This window comes from Euprymna scolopes, chromosome 2 (assembly GCF_053919585.1).
Source record: "Euprymna scolopes isolate OS-2025 chromosome 2, ASM5391958v1, whole genome shotgun sequence".
NCBI lineage: Eukaryota > Metazoa > Mollusca > Cephalopoda > Sepiida > Sepiolidae > Euprymna > Euprymna scolopes.
In genome coordinates this window covers 151,704,253-151,727,189 of record NC_136483.1, presented here as the reverse complement: position 1 = coordinate 151,727,189, position 22,937 = coordinate 151,704,253, and the positions used below count along the sequence as shown (strand labels likewise).

Here is a 22,937-nt window from a genome sequence, read left to right as displayed (position 1 = left end):
CTGGGCATACAAACTAGTTATTTGATTCGATACCCATGACTAGCTGTGGCAAAATCAGGGTTTGTAAACGTAAATTATGGTCATTTTACTTAATCAATATAATGAAATTGAACGTACATCTATCTTGCTTCAATAATCACATATGCACATTTTTTTTTTTTTTATAAATAAAGATAGGTTTTTGTTTTTTCTACTTCGTATAGTCACCAATCGTCAAAGCCTGGAGACCTCTTAAGGATAAGGGTTAATGGGTACTGTAATAGAAATTTAAGTTTATTTGAGAGGACTGCTATTCAGAAACCTGTTCACGTTGGAATTGAAAACGACCATGTCATAGACAACCGTTAAGCAGCTCCATGGTATTATGTTCCACAGACAAGAAGCTCTAGTAAAAATCTCTGCTCGTGGAATGTTCACTTAGATTTATGCACAGATAGATTAAGGGAAATTGCTAATAGTTGTTATAGCTAGTCGAGTGTTTGTTACAAAAGCCTTACCAGTAGTGGTGGGGGAGGAGGCATAGTGAAGCTGAGTCAAGCACCTGCCATGTCCCAATTCAATGCCTTTTAGCATTTTCACCACATTAAAGGAGCGTGTATGGAGGGGAGGGGTCAACAAACATGGACTTGAAATGTAGCTAAATTATCTCTACTATTATATAAAGTCACTTTGTGTGTGTGTGTGTGTGTGTGTGTGTGTGTCAGTCAGAGTTCCTCATAGGTTCTGAAACGGTTAAGCCTCTCTTTTGCAAATTTTACACAAAGGTAATTTATATGTCTGGCAGTGTTCTTAGATATGTTTTGTACAGAAATTCATCTGATAAGTATCGAAAATCCAAAAAAAGTCTTATCTTAAAAATAACTTTTCTCTCTTATAGATATAAAAAAAGAATGATTTTTACAGGGAAATATTTTGTTACAATGGCAAGGGAGATAATAAAATCTCAACAAATCATTTCTTCAAAAAAAAAAAAAAACAAAAAAAAAACAGATTGAGTATAGTCTGGAGATATACAGTTTAGTAGTAGATCATTTGACTAAAGATCGAATGATCCCCAGTTCAAGCCCGGGTGTATCTCAGCATTTTATTTAAAACTCTTCTTTTTTATTTTTTTTTTATTAATGAGTTCAATTTACGATGAAATAAGAGGTACCATTTAACATCCCTGCAAATATTTTCTTCGTTTGTAGATGTGAAAACTAAAAATTAATCTTTTCCAGGTGATTGATCATCAAGTGCAAATATCAGCTGACATGATATTGTAAACAAATACAGACGGAATTTGATGAACATTATCATTTTTATTTATTTATTTATTTTGTTGCGAATTAATCCATCGGGCAAATTATTCCTTTTAATATATAATAATAATATGCATGAATTAAAATATCATGTTTAAGTGTATTGTATGACCAGGCAACGCCGATCTGCCAGCTAGTGGTAAATAGATGCTGTTGGATCTAAATAACAAATTAAATAATGGTTAAAAAGTGATTTCTATTTCTAGTGGTTCTAGTAGTCCCCCCCCACACACACAAGAGGGTGTGGATCCCTAGGCCCCCCCCCCCGGTGAAAACTTCATAGCATCCAGGTATGAAAGTGTGGCTGTATCATTATTGCTGATTCCGATGTTTATCTGATCATTTTTTTTTTTTTTTATCTCGATGTTATAAAGTTTTCGTCTGGCCACTGATTTACATGTAATTTGGAATATTGTTCAAGTATGCTATGAACTTTCTCTAGAAATGTGTAAGATTTTTTGCTCCGAAATTGACATTAGATTTTATAACTGTGTCATTTTATTTTTATATATTATCACGGCTCTTTGATGTAGTTAGATTTGATGAGTATTTTCACACTTTCATTCAAACCTAACTACTCTGTCAAGTAATTATGCATTATATATATATATATATATATATATATATAAACTTCTGAATAAAGTTATCTCACAATCAGCTGGTATGGAAACCTGTGGTTATAAGATTTACAAAATATTACTGGCCGTAATATTCTATAAGTATTATTCCATCTAAATAGGAATGGCTCGATATACAAGATAGAGCAAATAAAACAAATGATATATCTAAAATTTCTAAAGTATTCTTTGTCCTACTTAGAATAATAAAAAGCTTTGATATAAAAATTTTTTTTAAATTTCATTGAATCACTATAATTTGTTATATAAAAATGGAACGTCTGGTTTATTCAAAATCGATAAACTAGAAATTTACAATCCCATTTTCTGTGAAATTTTATAACAGTGAATCTTTATCATCTGTGTTTTTAAATATTAAAAAGTAAATATTACCTTATTAAAAAAACTTTTATTGGTCGAGGAAAAGATGACGAAAAATAACGATTCTGACTATAACACACTTTAAAAAAAAATCGTTAAAATAGTAACACAGAAATTAATATTAAATACGATTTGTACTTTAACATACTTTTTTTTTTTTAATCATTAAAATAGTAACACAGAAATTAATATTAAATAAAATAAAAATATTTTTCGTAATGCGGAACTATTTTCGCCATTTTATTTCCGGTAGAAATGAGTGGTCCATGAGTTGACGACTTCCGAATTACAATATTTCGTTATCTGTTTAATCGATAAGTATAAAAAACATTCCCTTTTTTAAATTTAAATTCATTGTAGCGGTTCTTACGATAAAATAATACCCTTTTGTAATGACGAAAAATAACGATTCTGACTACAAGTGCATATAAAAAAAACTTAACAATCGATAAAAGCGTAAAACACAAATTGATACATTTAAGAAATAAAGCATAAGTAAAAAAAATGTTTTTTTTGCGATACAACTTATTTTAACAAACTTCAAAGTACACTTTTTTTTCCCCCAAGATGTTTTTATGAATGCTTTTCCTTTATTAAAACCGTGGTACACATTAGCGTTGTGCTTTAAACTAACAATTGTTACATTTAAGAAATAAAGCATAAGTAAAAAAATTTTTTTTTTTTTTCGATAAAACTTATTTTGGGTTTGTTTTACTGTACACATAGATTCGAAAACGTCAAAAAACAAATATATAACAAATAAATGTTATCAAAGGCAAGAAGAGTTACTTTTCTACCCAACTGCTGGATAATTTTTTAGTGTTTTTATTTAATGTAACCTGTTTATTCAGTTCATCAAACATACAGTGTTTACCGATGTGTAGGAAAATTCAAAATGGCGCCGAACTCTCTTCTGAACACGGTATGTTTTGGAAAATGAGTTAAAAATAAAAAATATACAAGATACTGTTAGAAACTAGCGCAATATATGTTACCGTGACACACGTTGACATATATTCGGTGGGTTTTTAACAGTATGTGGTATAGTTATTTTATTTTTAACTCATTTTCCATAACTCTCCGTGTTTAGCAGAGAGTTTGGCACCTTTTTGAATTTTCCACCACATTGGTAAACACTGTATGTTTGTTGAACTGAATAAACATGTTACATTAAATAAACACACAAACAGTTATCCAGTTAGGTTGAAAATTAACTCATCTTGCCTTTGATAACATTTATTTGTTATATATTTGTTTTTTGACAAATTTTTCGAATCTATGTGTACAGTAATACAACCCCCTTATTTTAACAAACTAGAAAGTATGCTCCCCCCCCCCCCCGAGTTGTTTTTATATAAGAAAATATGAATGCTTTTCCTTTATTAAAACCGTGGTAGCGTTGTGCTTTAAACTAACAATTTATTTTAAAAAAAATTCTTTTTTACTTTAGCTCCACCTCCACAGTTTTTAACATGGGTGGGTAGGCGTTTATTCTGCAAGCCGTTCTTAACATGGGGAGGATGGGGGTATTTATTCCAAAAGCTATTTTTTACATTGGAAGGTTAGGGGTGTTTATTCTGAAAGCCATTCTTAACATGGGAATATTGGGGGTGTTTATTCCTAAAGCTGTTCTTAACATGGGAAGATTATCGGTTTTCATTCCAAAAGCCGTTTTTAATATTGGGAGGTTGGGGTGTTTATTCATGACCGCCAGTGAATTATAGTGCATAGCACAGGTCTTTATATCTCGAAAACTACTTGCCTCCGGAAATTGTAAATATGCATTTCTTATTCAGCATCATCGAAAACCCTTAAGAGTAGTAATTTCAAAACAAATCGTGGAGGGGGACCTAATGTAACAAAATTAAAAAAACAAACAAACAAAAACAGACACTGTGAAATTTACGTTCATTAAAAGCGTAAAACAAGAATTGTTATATTTAAGAAATAAAGCATAAATAAATGTTTTGTTTTTGTTTTTTCGATAAAACTTATTCTAACAAACTTGAAAGTACGCTTTTTTTTTTCTTTTTTTTCGGAGTTCTTTTTATATAAAAAATATGAATGCTTTTCCTTTATTAAAACCATTGTACACAATAGCGTTGTGCTTTAAACTAACAATTTATTTAAAAAAAAAGGTAAATTTTTACTTTAGGTCCACCTCCACAATTTTTAACATGGGTGGGTAAATGTTATTTATTCTGAAAGCCGTTCTTATTGGGAGATCGGGGGTGTTTATTCATAGCCGCCAGTGAATTATAGTGCATAGCACAGGTCTTTATATCTTGAAAACTACTTTCCTCTGCAAACTGTAAATAAGATTTTCTTATTCAGCATCGTCGAAAACGTTGAAAAGTAGTAATTTTAAAACAAATTGTGTAGGTGTATTAAGAGAGTGAGTTTTAGAGTCTTAGAGGGATGTTGTTGAGAGAGACTTAGAGAGATGTTGTACAGAGATTGTTCGTGTTATAAAGAATGTTGTTGTTTCTGTTATGAAGATTCATATATATTAAAATGTTCATACTTAGATGAGTAATGGAAGCTCTTAGAGTGAGGAAACAGTTGTTCAAACAGTCTTAGTGTTGATGTGAGATGTAGAGTTCACATTGTAGATATGAGATGTCGAGACGTGTATGTAAAGACATTTTATAACACAACTATATAGACATATAATAACAATTTTCACTTTACCTTTCGGTAGAATCACAACACAAAGGCGACGTTTATACAAACACATGATGGGTTTATTTCTTCTCACGACCGGCCGTGGTCTTCTCATCAAGAATTCAAAGCTTCACATATTAAGTTTCAAAGTGACCGTCTCATTTCTCGACGTTCGAATTCCAAACTGCAGACTATTGTCTGGCGTTCTCAAACTCCCTCTGAGTTTCTCCCAGTTTCTCCTTGCTTAACTATATCTGTTTTCTAACTATATCTGGAACTTCCCATTTTCCATGACGTCATACACATGTTAAAACATGCGTTTTCTTTCACGTGTTCTGGACATGCGTGTCCAAAACTTTTTCCTTTGTTTACAAAAGGAATTTTAACCTATACTCAGTAACCTATATTTCCAATATGTTAAAAACATGTTTATTAAATTATCTTGTAGCTGCATTCTTTCAATTGAATTTTCATAACAAAATTGACAGTGCACATTCTTTTCTTGAAACTATTTTATCTCTAAGCTATACAATCGTTTGTTTTACATTCCAGTTTCTAATTCTCACACGTAATCTATTTCTAAACCTAAATTACAAGGTTCGAATTTCGTCTATGCTATTTCATTTTCATTTTAACTAAATCTCTCTATTTTTTATACTTACATGAAAAGGGGACAGCCCTTATCATTTAACAGGTGGACCTCAAAGGTAGGATAAGTTACTTTTCTACCTAACTGGATATTTTTTTTGGGGGGGGGGGGTTGTATTACTGTACACATAGATTCGAAAAAGTTGCCAAAAAACAAATGTATAACAAATATTATCAAAGGCAAAATAATTTACTTTTCTACCAAACTGGCTGATCCAGTAGAAAAGTAACTTATCTTACCATTTGTTATATATTTATTTTTCGACAACTTTTTTGGATCTGTATTTTTCGACAACTTTTTTGGATCTGTTTGATTTAATGTAAGGTTTAGTCGGCTCGAAAACCAGTGTTTATCAGTGTATTTGAAAAATGCAAATGGTGGCGGACACTGTTGATTACGTTGTTTTGGAAAATGAGTTAAAACTAATAAACTATACAATATACTGTTAGAAATCCACCAAATATGTCAGCCTATGTCACGGTCACATATATTCGGTGGGTTTCTTACACTGTTATGTATAGTTTTTTAGTTTTTTACTTATTTTCCCAAACTTAACATATTCAACAGAGTCCACGATCATTTGTCTTTTTCAAATACATTGATAAACACTGTGTGCTTTTCCGAACTGATTAAACTTTTTTACATTAAATAAAAACAAACAAATTATCCAGTTATGTAGAAATGTAACTTACCTTACCTTTGCTTACATTTATTTGTTTTTGGACAACTTTTCGAATCCGTGTATAGTACCCCCCCCCCTCACCAAAATATTAATTGAAAAGTAAGATTTTTGATTACAGAAAACTACCAAAAAAAAAAAAAAAATTGATTAACCATTCCAACATTTTAGCAACGTTCGGCTTAATCCATCGACTTCTGGTCGAGCCCAAGCCACGATTGATGGCAACTCCTAAGGATCCTGGTCAGATTCTGCAAGAGTACCGTTTTTTTTTTTTTTTTTTTTTTTTTTTTTGTGTATCTTTAAAATTTAAAAAAAAATTTTTCTTAATTTTTTTTTTTTTTATTTAAAATTTTTTTGTTTTTACACTTTTGGAGTGAATTGCTGTATTTACTAACAATATAAGAAACATGTATTTTCTCTTTTTATTAGATTTTTCCATTACACCAAATTGAGCCACAGCAACACGTGGCAGTGTACAGCTTGTGTGTGTATATATATATATATATATATATATATATATATATATATATATAATATATATATATATATATATATACACACACACACACACGTGTGTGTGTGTACTTTAATTGTCTTTATATATGAAAAAAACATTTTGGCTACGATGCTTATGCATTTCAAGAAATCTCAGCTGAAACATGTATGCACATATGTAATTAATCTAAGTTATAAAACTCGCTCTGTCTCGCTTTACAAAGTGCATCTCCAAGAAAGAGTAAAAAAATGTAAGAAAAAAACAATAAAAAAAAAAAAAACTTCGAATTTGGAAAGCATAAGTCGACTTAAAGTGCTCTTGTATGCATGCAAAAATATACAGTTATATATTAAAATCCGTTCATTTTTCAACTTTCCTCTTCATCTGATGATATCTCTAATAGTAATGACTAAGGCTGGAGCACTATATCCTTTGGGTTCGATTCTAACTGATGACCCCCAAATCTTTTTACTTTTGAAATCACTATTATGTATTGGGTACAATATAATAATCAAGAGATTGGCTTTATAATAATAAATACGAGATATGCATAAATTAAAATATATTTAAGCGTACTTTACAACGTGGCAATACCAGGCAGCCTGCTAGTGTTTGTATAAATAAAGAACATGATATAGCTCTACTTCTTATTGAGGACTATTTTATAAACTCAAGAGTTTTATTAGATTAACATCTAGGAAACCACAGTAATACAATGATATATGTATTTTTATTTATTTATTTTTTTAAATTTTATTTTACTTCTGTCGAAGTTCTCAGAAATCAAGGGTCTCACTACCTGGGACTAACACTTGAACTCTATATGAGATGCATAAATATTTGAATGTCCTATTACAGTTCTTTATCTCTTAAACATTGTGTTTGTAAAGAAATTGAGAACATAATTTTCCTCTCCCCAATTAACCATTTTCATATGTTGTAGTATATCTTTTGTTTTGGTCTCACTGGATTCCAGGGCAAGAATTTATCTAGTCTGGTGGAGTATCCAGCTTCGTGTTATTACTTGAGGTAATATCACTTGGAGAAGGTGCATCATTCCTGGTAAAAGTTAATGTAAGCCATAATGAGATCTTATTTGGGCAGCGTATTCGCTGCCCAAATAAGATCTCATCTAGGGAAAAGTATCCTCATGCCAGTTTGTTCTGGCAAACCCCTGTACAGAGAGACCTTAGACATTTGAGGAAAGTGTCTAGTAGGCATTCAATGTGTGTATGTGTGTTTATTTACCCTTTTACTCCATTTTAATTTTATTTTTCTCTTCTCTTGTCATTTTCTTGACCCCCCTTTTCTTCTGTCTCCAATATGTCTACAAGCAATGAATGACTAACCTTACAAGTTTTTCTGTTCCAAAGCTTATCTAAATATGTAGTTAAAATCCAAGCAGACCTTTCTCTTCTAATGATAAATCCTGACAACCTTTTTAAGATTATTAAGGAATAAACACAGCGTTTGTGTATTTCAACAATACGTACACTCTGTAACGTCTACTCGGAATTGTCAAGATGTAAAATGACCCAATTAAACTCGGACATTTGATAGCATTTTAATACATGATAAAGTTTCCTTTGCTTGCAATTAACCTCTCATAAAAAAAATTTAATAAATGTTACTATTGGTTACATAAATTATTTTAAATTAAATATTCTGATCTTTACACTGGGGGGGGGGTCACTGAACGTTAGTCTTTAAATTTACTTTTACAATCTTTTACATAACTATTTTTTGTCTTCAGATTCTTTTTTTTCTTCCATATCTCAAACTTTCTAGCAGTTTGACGAATATCCATTCGTCTCTGAAGAGTTGTTCAGTGATTTCTTTTTTTTTTTTTTTTTTACTGTCAAACGAAACACTTGTAAGGCATATAATGAAAGTTTAAAAGTCTGCCTAAAAAAAGTGAATGGATTCCATCTTTTTACATTTGAAATAACTGTGCGTGTGTGTGTGTATATATATATATATATATATATATACACAATGCTCTAAAGGTGACATTCACTTTCATTGAGCTTAATATTTGCTGCAATGCGAATATAACTAGCTGTATCCGCCCTACCATGCGTTGCTGTGGCTTAGTCGGGTTGATGCAAATATTAGATTGAGTTGTAGTGCACGCAGACACACACACACACACACACACACACACACAAAAGCACACAAGAACATGCACACACTCACACACACTTTGCAGAAAGTCGGGAATAGACAGGTTAAAGGCATCAAAATCACACATAAGGAGATTTTAAAGTATATACACTATCAATTTCTGGTTATTATAAAATGTTAGTCAAACAATATAGTTCACTGTGTACGGTTTCAGCAAAATTCCGAGTCTCAGTTATATTATTTGTTGAATTCTTTTTTTTTTTATTTAGCGTATAAAGAAAGAATTTTAAAGAAAAAAAGATTTATCTAGCTTAAAAAAAATAAAACAAAGAAGAAATAATATTTTATCAGCATCTGCCGATGTTGCGATAAACAGTATTTATTAACATGTGCGATTCATGTAAACACAAAAGATTTAGCATGGTATCGTAACTGTATAAGAACAATTAACAGCTACAGTGTATTTAATGTAAAAATAAATATTTTTGGCTTATGAACATATCTCGATGTGTCGCAGTTGGTTAATGTTTGTATTTGGTATATTTTATTTAAAACGATTGCCTTTTGTAGAGAGTGGTGCCATATTAGAAAAGTTGTGGCGTGTTCGTTTTTGTAATAAGATATAGATTCTGGAATAAAAAATTGACAACTCTCAGCCAATGAGATTTGGCAGAATGTGAGAAGGGAAAATTTATTATTTTTGAATCGGAAAATGGAAAGATTATGTTGTGTCTATGAGTATATGATCCAGTTAATAAGGGGAACCCCATATTTGTTTAAAGTGCAGAAATCCTCCTGGTGATGCTGAGGGCGGTAGAACTTGTTATTTAGAGAGAACAATGGAAACTACTTTCTCTGTAGATGGTTGTGATTGTAATGATGTTGTTTCTAGGATGAAATGTAGGATTTTATTATAATGACTAAATGTGTCTAAACTGGCATTCTAAAGTCTAGATTATACATTTGTATGTAGTATTTATCGTTGCAAACCTACAGTACTTTGGTCTAGAAGGGAATTTTGCAATGAAAATGCACAATATAAAAGGAAAAATGTGTGTGTTTATATCTGCCAAAAACTTTCGACAAACGTGTCGGTATGTGACAAAATCGGTATCGTTTTAAAGCTCCATGTCTCCGATGACAAATATCGAAAAATTGGCCAAAAACATTAATTCTTTCACCCTTAACTGGACTGTTTTTACAAGGAGGGGTCAATTTTTCGTCGACATTTTTGCAAGTCATTCAAACCTTGTGTCAACAACGTCGCATTAAAGACGTTATTTCGACCGCCCGTGACGTCACAATCACGGTGGACGCATCGATAAAACCATTTTTTTCCACCCCCTTTTCTTCCAGCGCGTCATGGGTTCAAGCCTGTCTACTACTAATTTTTTTTGCCCAATCAACACCCCTATGCACACCTCCACACACCCAGGCACGTATTATATATAGGATATATATCTCAAGAGTATATTACATTCTTATAATCCTTAGATATATACATATAATAATTTGCATTTAGTTGTATTTTTTTTTTATTTACTTTATTCTCCTTTTGGCTGCAAACATCTTTTTTATTTTTAATTTCTATAATTTTTAAGTAGTAAATAAAGCAAGTGTATATGCTGTTTATGTCCTCCCAGCACGATGCAGACGTCATATTTAAAAAAAAAAAAAAAAAAAAAAAAAAAAACTTAATACAGAATTATTGCCACGATTCTTAACCCCAAAGATAAATTTAGCAACTGCGGTTTCATTGTCAGTGAGTGGGTGGTGTTTGTCTTTGTCACACTGGGGAATCAGTCTGGCAAGAATTAACAGATGTAAGTTACTATGGCAACAAAAAAAAAAAACTCCTGCGCTCGCTCTCTCTCTCTCTCTCTCTCTCTCTCTCTCTCTCTCTCTCTCTCTCGTGTGGGAGAGAGAGAGAGAGTGATTGATTTATATTACAGATTAGAACCGTCGGTTCACCGAAGGGGAACACTATGGCATCCATGGTTTTGTGATTTTCTGTAATATAGATATTATACTCTTGTTTATTCTATTTTATTTTTTTTTATCACGCACTCTGTTGAGATTCGCTCTTACTAATATTGCAAATATATGATCTAATTTTGTTTTATTTCTGCCAAGGAGGTTATGGTTATGTATTAGGTCTAATTCATCAGTGTTTGTGTACAACCTCTCACATGGCTTGACTAATCTTTAAACTTGGTGAAGATATCAGTCATATTCTAATTGATTGAGTGTTTCAAAGTAAAAGTTACTTGTGGTCATAACTTAGGTTTTCTTTTTTATAGTACAGGTAAAAAAGAAAGACCTACCAGTAGCAAGAAAGAACAAACACAAGATGAACTTTTAACTAATTGTAATACAATCATTTTAGTGATCCCCTGGACAAGGAGGGATTGGATCTAGTAATTCACTCCCGCTCATCCGTTCATACTTTTCTTAATAGCCATACCTTAGTTTTTTTTTTTTTTTTTTTTTTTTAATTTGCACAAACATTAGTCATGGTGAAAGTAAATTTTTGCCAAAACGAATTTTCTAGGATAACTCTGGTTACCCTGCACCCCCACTCGGGGGCATTATAGGGGTAAAATTAGTAATTCACTGACATTCATTTGCTCGCACCTCTATCAATACCAACACCTTAAATTTTTAATTTTGCAGAAACATTAGTCATGGTGAAAGTAAATTTTTGCTAGAACGGATTTCCGGGATAATTCTGATCACCCCCCCCCCAAGGGCATTATAGAAGTAAAATTAGTAAATCACTTCCATCCGTTCATTTGTTTGCACTTTTCTTCATAAGCACGCCTTGCAGGACCTTCCAAATCCCATTTTTCACATCAATCACAGAGATAACTTGGCTCTCTGCAGTCAGCATAATCTCTTTTGTTGTTGGCATCCAGCTTTCTCATGATCAACATGCCCAATGTTAAAGCCATTATTTCCTTCAATGACAAACTTACATTCGGTCCAAAGATTCCATCTGCACGCAGTAAGTTTTAATTTTGTCGATTCATCACAATCATAACATAAATGTTTCTTGCAGCCTTCAGCGTATCATAGCAATGTGCACCAAGAAAAAGTCTCTTTACATAACATGCATCGCACAAGGTATGTTTCATCTTCACAGCATTCACCTTCCATGACATAGCAGTCCTCTTCCATATCCTGGACACTCTCGAAATTCTCTTGCCAGACTTATTCACTCGAGACCCCGCATGCTCAACTAGTTTAGCTTGAAAACGGAGTCATCTTATATTTAAAATCTAGCCAAAAAAAGCAGTTTCCGACATCTTCATATCTGCTAGTTATACACGGTCTGATTATAAGAAAAAAATTAAAGGAATCAGTTTTGGCATCAGAAAATAGGTGTTAATTTTTTTCGATTCCGGTACCCCAAAAAGCTTTGATTCCGATTAATCGTCCCAACACTAGCCACGATTACTGGCTTATATTTTTATTTGTAAATCTGCAGAGATGTGTATCATTTTGCAATATAACATGTTTATTCTACAAACTCGTTACTTGACCCATATCGTAGCTACGGGAGTCCTGTATTTTATATCATGTATGACTTATAGCATGACTTTGAAAATGTTTAACATTGACAGAATTTAAACTTCTGCCAGCATATTTAGGCTTTTCTTTAGATAAAGTATTGAGCAGAATTAATACAGTTGATGGCTAAAAAAAATTTGGAAGATATTTGGTCATCCCAAAAGTTCTGTCCGGATTTTTAATTATCTGAAATAATAGTAAACTAGCCTGGATGCCTGGCTGTTTACATGTGCGTGTTGAGCAAAAAAAAAAAACAAACAAAAAATTAGGAGTAGTATGCAGACTCGAACCCATAATGCGGCAGGGCAAAAGGAGGTGAAAAAACAAAAAACAAAAAAAACAAAAACGGTCATATCGATGCGCCCACCGTGATTGTGACGTCACGGATGGTTGAAATAACGAAATAATGTCTTTTCTGCAACGTTGTTGATGCAGGGTTTGAATGACTTGCAAAAATGTCAGCGAAAAACTCGACCCCTCCTTGTAGAAAAGTGCCCAGTTGAGGGTGAAAGAATTAACGTTTTTAGCCAATTTTTTCAATGTTTGTTGTCCGAAGGGTTGAGATTTAAAAGTATACCGATCTTGTGAAAATCCGTCGTCTCTGTCGAAAGTTTTAGGCAGACATACAAACATACAAACATACACACATACATACATGCATACTTTTAAACAGACAAATGAGATTTATATAATAGATTATAATCTTTTTTGTTGTTGGCATCCATCAGTCTAGAAGACTGGGGTTGCACCTGTAGAGGTGGTTGAACACCGTCTTCTATGGCTGAATAAGCTTATTTTCGATCTACATTGTCAGTTGCAGATGCCGCAGGTGAAGGTCGTTGCATTGTATTGGTGGTCTATTGAGCTCTGTTGACTGACATTCCTGAATAGTCTTTTGGTCTCCACCTGTTCTGTGATGGGCCTTTCCCCAGTGGTCAGGCCGTTGATTACCGTTTACCTCCAGATGTTACAGACTAGCTTTAGGCTTCCAGCTGGTAGAGTTAATATCACATGCTTTCATGTCGAGTTTGCACACGTCGACATAGCAGAGATGAGGACAACCGATTTTCCTTTTGCCAGTAGTAAGTTCACTGGAATTATATAACAGCTTGAGCACGTTTAATTTTATAATTCTTTTATTTCAAAGGAAAAAATTTTTTTTAATTGCCTGATGGCATTTAAGAAGCGTTTGAAACATAATTCCTTCTAGTTTAAAGAAAGATAACTTTGTAGATGGAGTGACTCTAAATTCTCCACTCTGCTTATAAAGAAGAATGCCTGAATGGTTCAGCTCCAAATGAATTTCTTCAGACCACAATTTAGTATGGGTGCAAAAATGAAAAAGCAATTCTTTCAAGAAGTTGCATGTAATTAAGGTTATGTGATTCATTAAGATAAAATTGAAGAATTAAGACACTAGACTTTTTAGCCATTTAAAAACTGGCAAAAGTTATGGCCCATTGACTTAGAATGAGTGCTTATGAGTGCTATTGATGGCTAAATTTGTGTTCATTTTGGCATTAAATACTAATCCCTATCAATCCTTAATTGTGCATTGAATGGTTACCATAATTCTTTGGTTGCACCTTAATACAAAATTTTAGCCAGATCGGCTCAGTAGTTTCTGAGAAAAAGTGGAACAGATGGACGAACAGACAAAGAATAATATATAGAAAACCATCAAAATATCTTTTAAAAACAGAAAAAATTCCTGTGTTTCCTGACAGGCAATATAAAGGTTCTGAAATTGAGTCATTTCAGTAATACTGGACTGTATTTTGTTACTAATTTTTAATGCCGTATCCCGGGGTTCTACTGTATTTATTTGAACAAACATACTAAAAAAAAAAAAAAAAAAAAATCTAAAGTGTAGTATACTGCACGTTATCCTTTCTGTTCTCAATCAGTAAAGGAGAAATATTTCTCGACTGAGGCAATTTCTATTTTCGTCCTAATCCTGAATACCTTTCTTTTGAAGAGATGAATTTTCCTTGCATTAGATGAATTTTCCTCGCATTAAAAACAGATCATGTGCTTAACTTTCATTTTCGTGGCGAGGCAAGTTAATAGGAACTCTGGAATCTACTCTTAGAATTATTTTATTGTTTTGACTCCTACTCTACATCTCTCATCGTATCTATCAACAAAATTTTAGTTTTTGTTGTTGTGATAATGCCCTTGACATAGATATGCATCCTCTCCGTGTAGGTTTCAGGTTAACAACAAAAATGTTTTTGAAGTGAGATTCAGGCCAATATATACAAGGTTACTTTCGCCACTTTTTGTAATGGTTCCCTCCTGTTAATCACTGTTATTAATGATCCACCACCTCAAACGACCACATCATCCCCATCGCCTGACCATTTGCTTCCACACCCCCCACTTTTCATTTTGGTTCAACCGCTATTTGTTGTCTGATCTCTGTTCACCTCCAATAAATGTTTTACTCCCCCCTGATTTACCTTTCCCACTCCTCTGTCTGTCTACACTTCAGCTGTATGGTCACATGGTATGTCAGCTGATCTGCTTTTAGGACCTTCCACCATCCTATTGTTTTTTGTTTGTTTGAATGATGCTTGGTTTTCGAAAAGTAAAGATTGAATGATAGAAGATAGTTTTTCTATTAAATTGAGAGATGCCCAGAAGACAAAAAACAAAAAATAAACCCCCCCCCAAAAAAAAAAACATACACATACACGCACTTGAGCACACAAGTAGTCAAACTCACTCCTACAAGGGCCATAAGAGCGAGTTTGTTGTCATAATAGCGGCACTCCTATTAAAGTCGTTTAGTAAAAATTATTTCAGAATAGTTTTCTTTTTAGATGCAATAGTTCGGTCTTATTCAAGAATTCAAGTAAATTTTCGGTCTTTGAGAATACAAGTACGTTTTCTTTCTTTCTTTTCTTTTTTTTTTTTTAAAGAGGCGACGAACTTTAAAATAAACTGAAGAAAAATATTATACAAATATGTGGCTTATTAAAAAGATAATTTTTGTAATTTATATAATTCCAACAATTTCGAGCATATAGCCCCTGCAACTCTCATATATATAGCGTAATCTCAAAAACCAACTTTCACAAATTCTGCACATTAGATTAGTCTGCATTTCGGTAATAATGTATCAAATGTTGTCTTCCAAGTGGTCTATTGTGTCTAGTTTATCAGAGTAGATATAGAACTTTACATATCGCTAAAGAAAATAATCTAATGCGGTTAAATTGTACGAACGAGGTGGCTAGTTCACAAGTTCATTTTGTGAAATTATTCGTTCATCAAATGTTTCAAAATGATTTTAGAAATAAATTTGCACAATTTGCAAACCTTGTTCGGATATCGGTCTCTTTAGATAAATTACCAAACTAAGCTGAACTGAAAATAACTGATAGTTGCCAAATCTGCAATTAACGAAAATAGTTGTCAATTTAAAGTTCGTTGTCTTTTTTTTTTTTTTTTTTTTTTTTTACAGTGATCACCACTTATCAAGGCCCGGAAGCCACTCAGGGATAAGGGTTATTGCAAGTACATCACGTTAGTGAGATTTTATGAAGTGTTTAATTAGGGGGGCGGTTCATTAGGAATTTGTTAACATTAGACTTGAAGACATCCAAGTTGTAGTCCGGAGGGAAGCAGGCAGACGGAACAGAGTTCCACAGGCGTGCAGTTTTAAGAAAGAAGCTTTGCTCATGAAATCCGCGTTTTGATTTAGGCACAGATATAGAGTGGGGGAAATTTTTCACAGTGGATTCAGCTAGACGGGTGTTTTTCGTGAAAGTTTGGCGAGGGGGACCAGGGATTGGAGTTCAGACGAGCACCTGCCATGAAAATAACGATAAAACAAGGATAGGCTCGCAACGTCTCTTCTGTGGGAGAGGGGTTGCAGGGTAGAGAAAAGGGCATCCCCCACTAAGCCACGAAGTCTATTTTGTACTCTGTCAAGGCATGATAGGCTGTTTTTGGCAGCTCCTGCCCAGATATGGCAACAGTATTCCATCCTTGGCCGTACTTGGCTTTTATATAGATAGAGAATTGCATCAGTAGTGAGATATCTTCTGGAGCAGTAGAAGGATCCCACCATCTTTCCTGCGACCTTGGCAACAGACTTGATGTACGTGTTCCATTTCAGATCAGGAGTAAAGGTCAAACCCAGAAGCTTGTCAAAACACGGGGCCTCACCCAGACGAGAGCCATCCATCACAATTGATGCCAGCTGGGGATCAGAGCGTTGATGATGTAAGGATAGGAGTTTGGTTTTAGATGCATTAAAGGTAACTAGCCACATCTTCCCCCACTGAACCACGCGCTCGAGATCAGAGGAGAGAGAATCCGAGAGAACTTCGTCATTTACAGCCTTTGATGTGTTGCCGTAGATGGTCGTGTCATCAGCATAGATGTCAACGAATGATTTAAGTATGTGTTTAGGGAGGTCATTGATGTAGATCAGGAAGAGACTTGGGCCGAGGATTGACCCCTGAGGGACTCCAGCATTTATATTGCAGGCCTCCGATTTTTGTCCATCTACCACTACTTTTATGAGCCTATCGGAGAGAAATGATTTAATGATTGAGAAAACATTTCCAGTTATACCGTAGCTGGAAATCTTGTGAAGTAGACCCTTATGCCATACTTTGTCAAAGGCCTTTGATATGTCAAGAGCAATTGCCCTAGAAAGGAAGCCTTTGTCAAGAGATTCACTAATCCTGTGGGATATAACCGTCAGCACATCTGCGGTAGATCTTGCAGAGCGGAAACCATATTGTGTGTCACTAAGAAGGTTGTTTCTGCTGAGGTGGTTGACTATTTCTCTATTTAATATTGATTCCAGTAACTTACTCATAACACAGAGAAGACTTATTGGTCTGTATTGAGAGGGAGATGACTTATCACCTGAATTCTTAAATACAGGGCAAACTGATGAGGTCTTCCAGGGGGTCGGAAAGCACTTCTCCTTAAGGCAGCGCTTAAATAGTTTCGTAAGTATGGGAGCAAGTTCTGGTTGAAGCTTTTTTAACACTATAATTGGGATGCCATCAGGGCAAGTTGCTTTATTGGAATCTAGGTTTTTTATTAGCTTGGCGACCTCATGCACGGATATTTGTATATTACCTAGCTTGTTCTGTGTTATAGGAGGAAATATGGGGAGTTGATGGCCTTCGTCGCATAGGGTAGAATTAGCTGCAAAGTTCTTTGCAAATAGTTTGGCCTTGTCTGACGCTGACGAGATAACCTCTGGTCCATTGATAATGGTTGGGATAGAACGCACACTTCTGTTCAGGATCCTATTTGTTATTTGCCAAAACTGGTGGGAACCAAGCCGCTGATCAGCTACCTTGGATTTAACAGACTGGGCATATAGCTCTCTTGCATTTTTTATTACTCTTTTACAGTGGTTGCTGGCAGTCCTGAAAGCAGCTTTAGTCTCAGTGCATCTATTACGTTGGTAGTTATGGAAAAAGTGATTTCTGTGCGCGATAGCAGCAGCACATTCTGGGGAGAACCATGGCTGGCTGTTAGGTTTTTGTTGGAATTGTATGAATTGGTCTATGCCTACAATTAACCATTCGGTCAGATCTGATACTATAGAGGACACTTCCTTTTTAAACATGGAGTGCAGAGGTAAATCAGATATGAATGTACGAAAGCTATCCCAGTCAGCCATAGAGTATCGGTATACAGTACGGTGGAGGGGTACGTCTGATGGCTTCTTACATTTTGTTTTTATCTTAACTGATACGACGGAGTGGTCGGAGGATCCTAAAGGAGAATGAACGGTACATGAACATAGCTCAGGGGAAGTTGAAAGAAAAAGGTCTAAGAGGCTTGCATATTGATTGGGTGTATCGGGCACACGGGTGGGTTCGCGAACAATCTGAGTGAGGTCATAAGCAATGGCAAAATCATGACAAAACCTCCCCTCATCATCTGTCTTATTTGAATGGGTCAGCCATTCCACGTTATGGACGTTGAAGTCACCACAGATGTGGATGTTAGCCGAGGGATGTGAAGACAGTATGTGGTCTATTTTCTCAGATATGCTCTTAAAGATAGTAACTCCGCTGTTGTGGGGCCTATAGAGGGCAAATATAAATGCAGTGGTGTTAGCAAGTGCAACCCTGAAACACATATAGGGTAAATTAGGATCTTCTCTAGAGATATCCCTGCCACATGGGAAGCCATCCTTAATGTAGGCACATATTCCATGCCCATGGCGATCTTGGGAGTCAGATTTAGCTGTTAAATTGGAGTATTCATTAATTATGAACTCATCTAGGGAAGTGGTCGGCCCTATTCCAGTTTCACATAGAAATAATATGTCCGGTTTCGTCTCCTGTAATTGGGTTTCAACCTCTGGAAGGTTGGAACGTAGACCCCTGATATTGGAGAAGGAGACCTGTTAGTAGGGGTCTACGCTGGAAGATGGGGTTCTAGGTTGTCTCCTTAAAAAAACACCCCATGCAAACATACATGTCGTGTAACACACACGCACAAAAAAATCCAACAAAAGAAATTAGCATGATATCTTTGTTATTTGAACACAATGAAGATTTAAATTTATGGTTCAATTTTAATTGAATGCAAAAGCAGTAACGCCCAAGGAGGGAATACTGTTATGGAAGCAGCTTATCCTGCTTTGACAGAGTTCAAAATAGACTTTGTAGCTTAGTGATGGATGCCCTTTTCTATTCCTGTAACCTTTTTCCCACGGAAGAGATGTTGTGATCCTGTCTCCATTTTATCGTTATTTCTATGGCAAGTGCTTGTCTGAGCTCCAATCTCTGATCCCCTCTTGCTAATCTTTCATGAAAAACACCTGTCTGGCTGAAACCACTGCCAATAATTTTCCCCACTCTTTATCTGTGCCTAAATCAAAACGTAGATTCCATGAACAAAGCTTCTTTCTTAGAAATGCACGCCTGTGGAACTCTGTTCCGTTTGCTTGCTTCCCAGCTGACTGCTACTTGGTTGTATTCAAGTTCAACATAAACAAGTTCTTGATGAACTGCCCCCTTTTAAGTAATCCAATTTACCAAATTTCCATTACTAACGATTACCACGATATTATCCCATTGACTAGTGTACACTCTATAACCCTTATCCTCGTGTGACCTCCGGGCCTTAATAAGTGTAAAAAAAAAAAAAAAAAAAAAAAAAATCAAAGCACATAATCACAGTAGTTCAAAATGGATAAATATTCAAACATTTCATGCACCTCACCTTCTCCTTCCAGTTTGACATTTCTTGTTATTAATCTTTGATATGTCAGGTTGAAGTTTCTGTGCAGTCTAGTGTTTTTTTTTTTTCAGAGATAATTGATGGATCAGTCAACCTAGTTTCTCTGAAAAGTTTTGATGTGAATGAGTGCAAATGACCCGTCTTTAGTTTTCATAACGTAACCGCCTGCAATAAAGATAGTGATAGCTTGAAAAACGTTGTGTTCGTGACGTTCTAAAGTTTCATTTAATGTCAAAATAAAGACTTTCCTAAAACGGAGATAGATCAGGAATTCTCACTAATTTTCCAACAGCCCTCCTGTTTTGATATTCCTCCCCCAACTCTATGGACCGCATGTTTGACATGCCTGCTTTACTCTATCGTTATTGCCATGGAAACTGCTCAACTGAGTTCCAATCTTTGGTTCCTCTTTGTAAGAAATTTGTACAAAGAACTTTTCACAAAACTGAATTTTTTTTTTTTTTTTTTTCTCATTTAATGTGTTTTGCGTCAGGCAGAATTTTTTTTTTTTTTTTTTTTTTTAACAAAGGCATCACCACATTATCAAGGCCCAGAGGCCACTCAAGGATAAGGGTTAAAGAGTGTACAGTAGAAATTGGTCAATATAGTAATCATTAGTAATGAAAATTTGGTAAATTTAATAACTTATATGGAACGGCTCATCAAGAACTTATTTACTTTAGACTTGAACACAACCATATTGTAGTCAGCCGGAAAGCAGGAAAACGGAAGACAATTCCACAGGCGTGCAGTTCTAAGAAAGAAGCTTTGTTCATGGAATCTACGTTTAGGTTTAGGCACAGATAAAGAGTGGGGGAAATTATTGATAGTGTTTACAGCTAGACGAGTGTTTCTTGTGAAAGTTTGGCAAGGGGGGACCATAGATTGAAGCTCAGTTGAACACTTTCCATGAAAATAACGATACATCAGAGACAAACTCGCAACATCTCTTCTGTGAGATAGAGGTTGCAAGGAGGAGAAAAGGACATCTCCTACGAGGCTACGAAGTCTATTTTGAACTCTATCAAGGCAGGACAAGTCCTTTCTAGCAGCTCCTGCCCAGATGTGGCAACAGTATTCCATCCTTGGACGTACCTGGCTCTTATATAGATAGAGAATTTATATGGAAAGAGGTTCTTTACCAGGGCTTCACAACTGTAGAACACATTACTGTAGGACTGCTTCCCTGCTGATTGTGTCTGTTATGTTAACAAGTTTTCATTGTACTCAATTCCATAAACAATCAAATGCTGTTCATCAATATTTAATCAATATTAATACTCCTTTAATGTTCCTTATATTTTTGGCTAATAATCATGTGGTCTCATTAACCCTCATCCTCAAGTGGCTCTTTGCCTTGAGAAATAGGAACTCAGTTGTAGAAGAACAAATCTTCAGGGTAGATTTGCTGCATTGCTAAACAGAACTTTTATGAGCAGAATTTCTTTCCAAGAACTGCTAAGTGCTAAGCTGAGCTCCACTCTTTGGTTCCCCTTTGTAAGACATTCAAAGTAAGAACTCTTTCTCACACGACAGAAAGTTTTCTTAAAAAAAAAAAAAAAAGTTTTAACATAAATGATTGTAAATCTCTAAGTTTTTATAATATATCTACCTATAATTTCTTTGATATTAAAGATAATGTGGAGCTGAAGAATGTGTTTTTGACATTCTAAAGTTTCTATAAATGGATTCAATGTAAAAAAAGCAAAAATATTTTTTTTTCTAAACTGAGGATAAATAAGAAATTCTCTCTACTTTTCCAACAACCCTCATATTTTTATATTTATTTCCCAACTTTTTTAAAGTTGCTGTCTATGTGGGCTTCAAATACGCTTACCATGGGCCCACATCCAAATGGCAAATTGTTCTTTCTCTTTAGGAAAAGAAAATATGTGTACTTTTGTTTCATTTTTATAGTTTATAAAGCACTTGGGACAATGCAACAAAAAACCATCTATAATATAAATCTCATCTGTCTGTTTAAATGTATGTATGTATGTTTGTATGTCTGCATAAAACTTTCAACAGCAGCAACGGGTTTTCACAAGATTGGTATCGTTTTGAAGCTCGACTCTTTGGACGACAAATATCGAAAATTGGCTACAAACATTAATTCCTTCACCATCAACTAGGTACTTTTCTACAAGGAGAGGGTTGCTTTTTTTGCTGATATTTTCGAAAGTCATCCCTACTTTTCGATTGACTAGCCTTAATCTAAACCTTTGTCACTTCTGGCTTGGCGATGGGCGCAACAGCAAATACATCACTTTGTTTTTCACGTTATTTTCCTCCTTCACGGTACGGATTCGAGTGCCTGCCTACTACCATTTTTTTTTCTTTCTTTTTTTTCCAACACACTTCCAAACACCCAGGCAACGCCGGGCCCCCAGGTTAGTTTTTCATAAATCAACCGGAAATGGAATATCTCACTGTAAGATTACTAGTTGTCTTGGCTGTAGCCTACCTGCCACTGCCGAAATGTAACGTCATAGATCGGCTAAGCAACCTTATCTCCCAGTGGTGATGATATGGCCCGTGGACCACATGTTTGACATAACTGATTTAGAAAAAAATGCCTAAATTGTGAGAATAGAAGATACATCTGCAGATGGTCATATTTGGTTGGTGAATCTGTGTCTTGTTTGAAGGTTCTCGATTAATTGCAGAAACGTATCTGCAATTTGATTGGTCCAACACTTTCTTCTTCACCGGAACCTCTCTCTCACAGATGTGATGTTGCTAGTTCCCATCGTTTTTACAAATACTATTATGGCATGTGTTTCTCAGAATCATCTGATCTATTCCCTGCTTCCTTTGTTCCAGCTCGTTTGACTCAGTGGTCTAGTGGTCTCCAACAATTCGTTATTTTAATACTTCATTGTAATACAGCTTCCTATTCAAGTATCTTTTTTCCCAAGATTGCAAGATTGTAGAACTATCTTCCTGCTTGCAGCCTTGATCTTTTCAAAACTAAGGTCAGTAGGCATCTCCTGTGATTGCAATAATCATCTTTCGTTCTTGTTAGCTACTTACATCAAGTGGCTTCATGACTTGTCTCAAGCGATTTTCATAAAACAAAGGTACTTTTCACTTGATGTAAATACTGGACACCGACTCGAGTATCTATCAAAAAGAAATATTGAGTTGTTCAGTTACTAAAAACTAAAGGGATGTCTCAATTATAAAAAAATGGTTTAGAAATTTTAGTTTTTAACTACTT

At 34.7% G+C, this 22,937-nt stretch overlaps 1 protein-coding gene and 1 long non-coding RNA gene across 5 annotated transcripts in view; both read left to right on the top strand.

Annotated features, from left to right (window-relative positions):
* LOC145297667 (unconventional myosin-XVIIIa-like) overlaps positions 1 to 22,937 on the top strand; it is a 794,600-nt gene that overhangs the window by 220,400 nt on the left and 551,263 nt on the right. The window lies entirely within an intron of this gene.
* LOC145297690 (uncharacterized) lies at positions 14,540 to 19,642 on the top strand. Its single transcript, XR_013870310.1, has 2 exons — positions 14,540 to 15,918; positions 18,914 to 19,642. It is a non-coding gene; the product is annotated as an uncharacterized LOC145297690 (long non-coding RNA).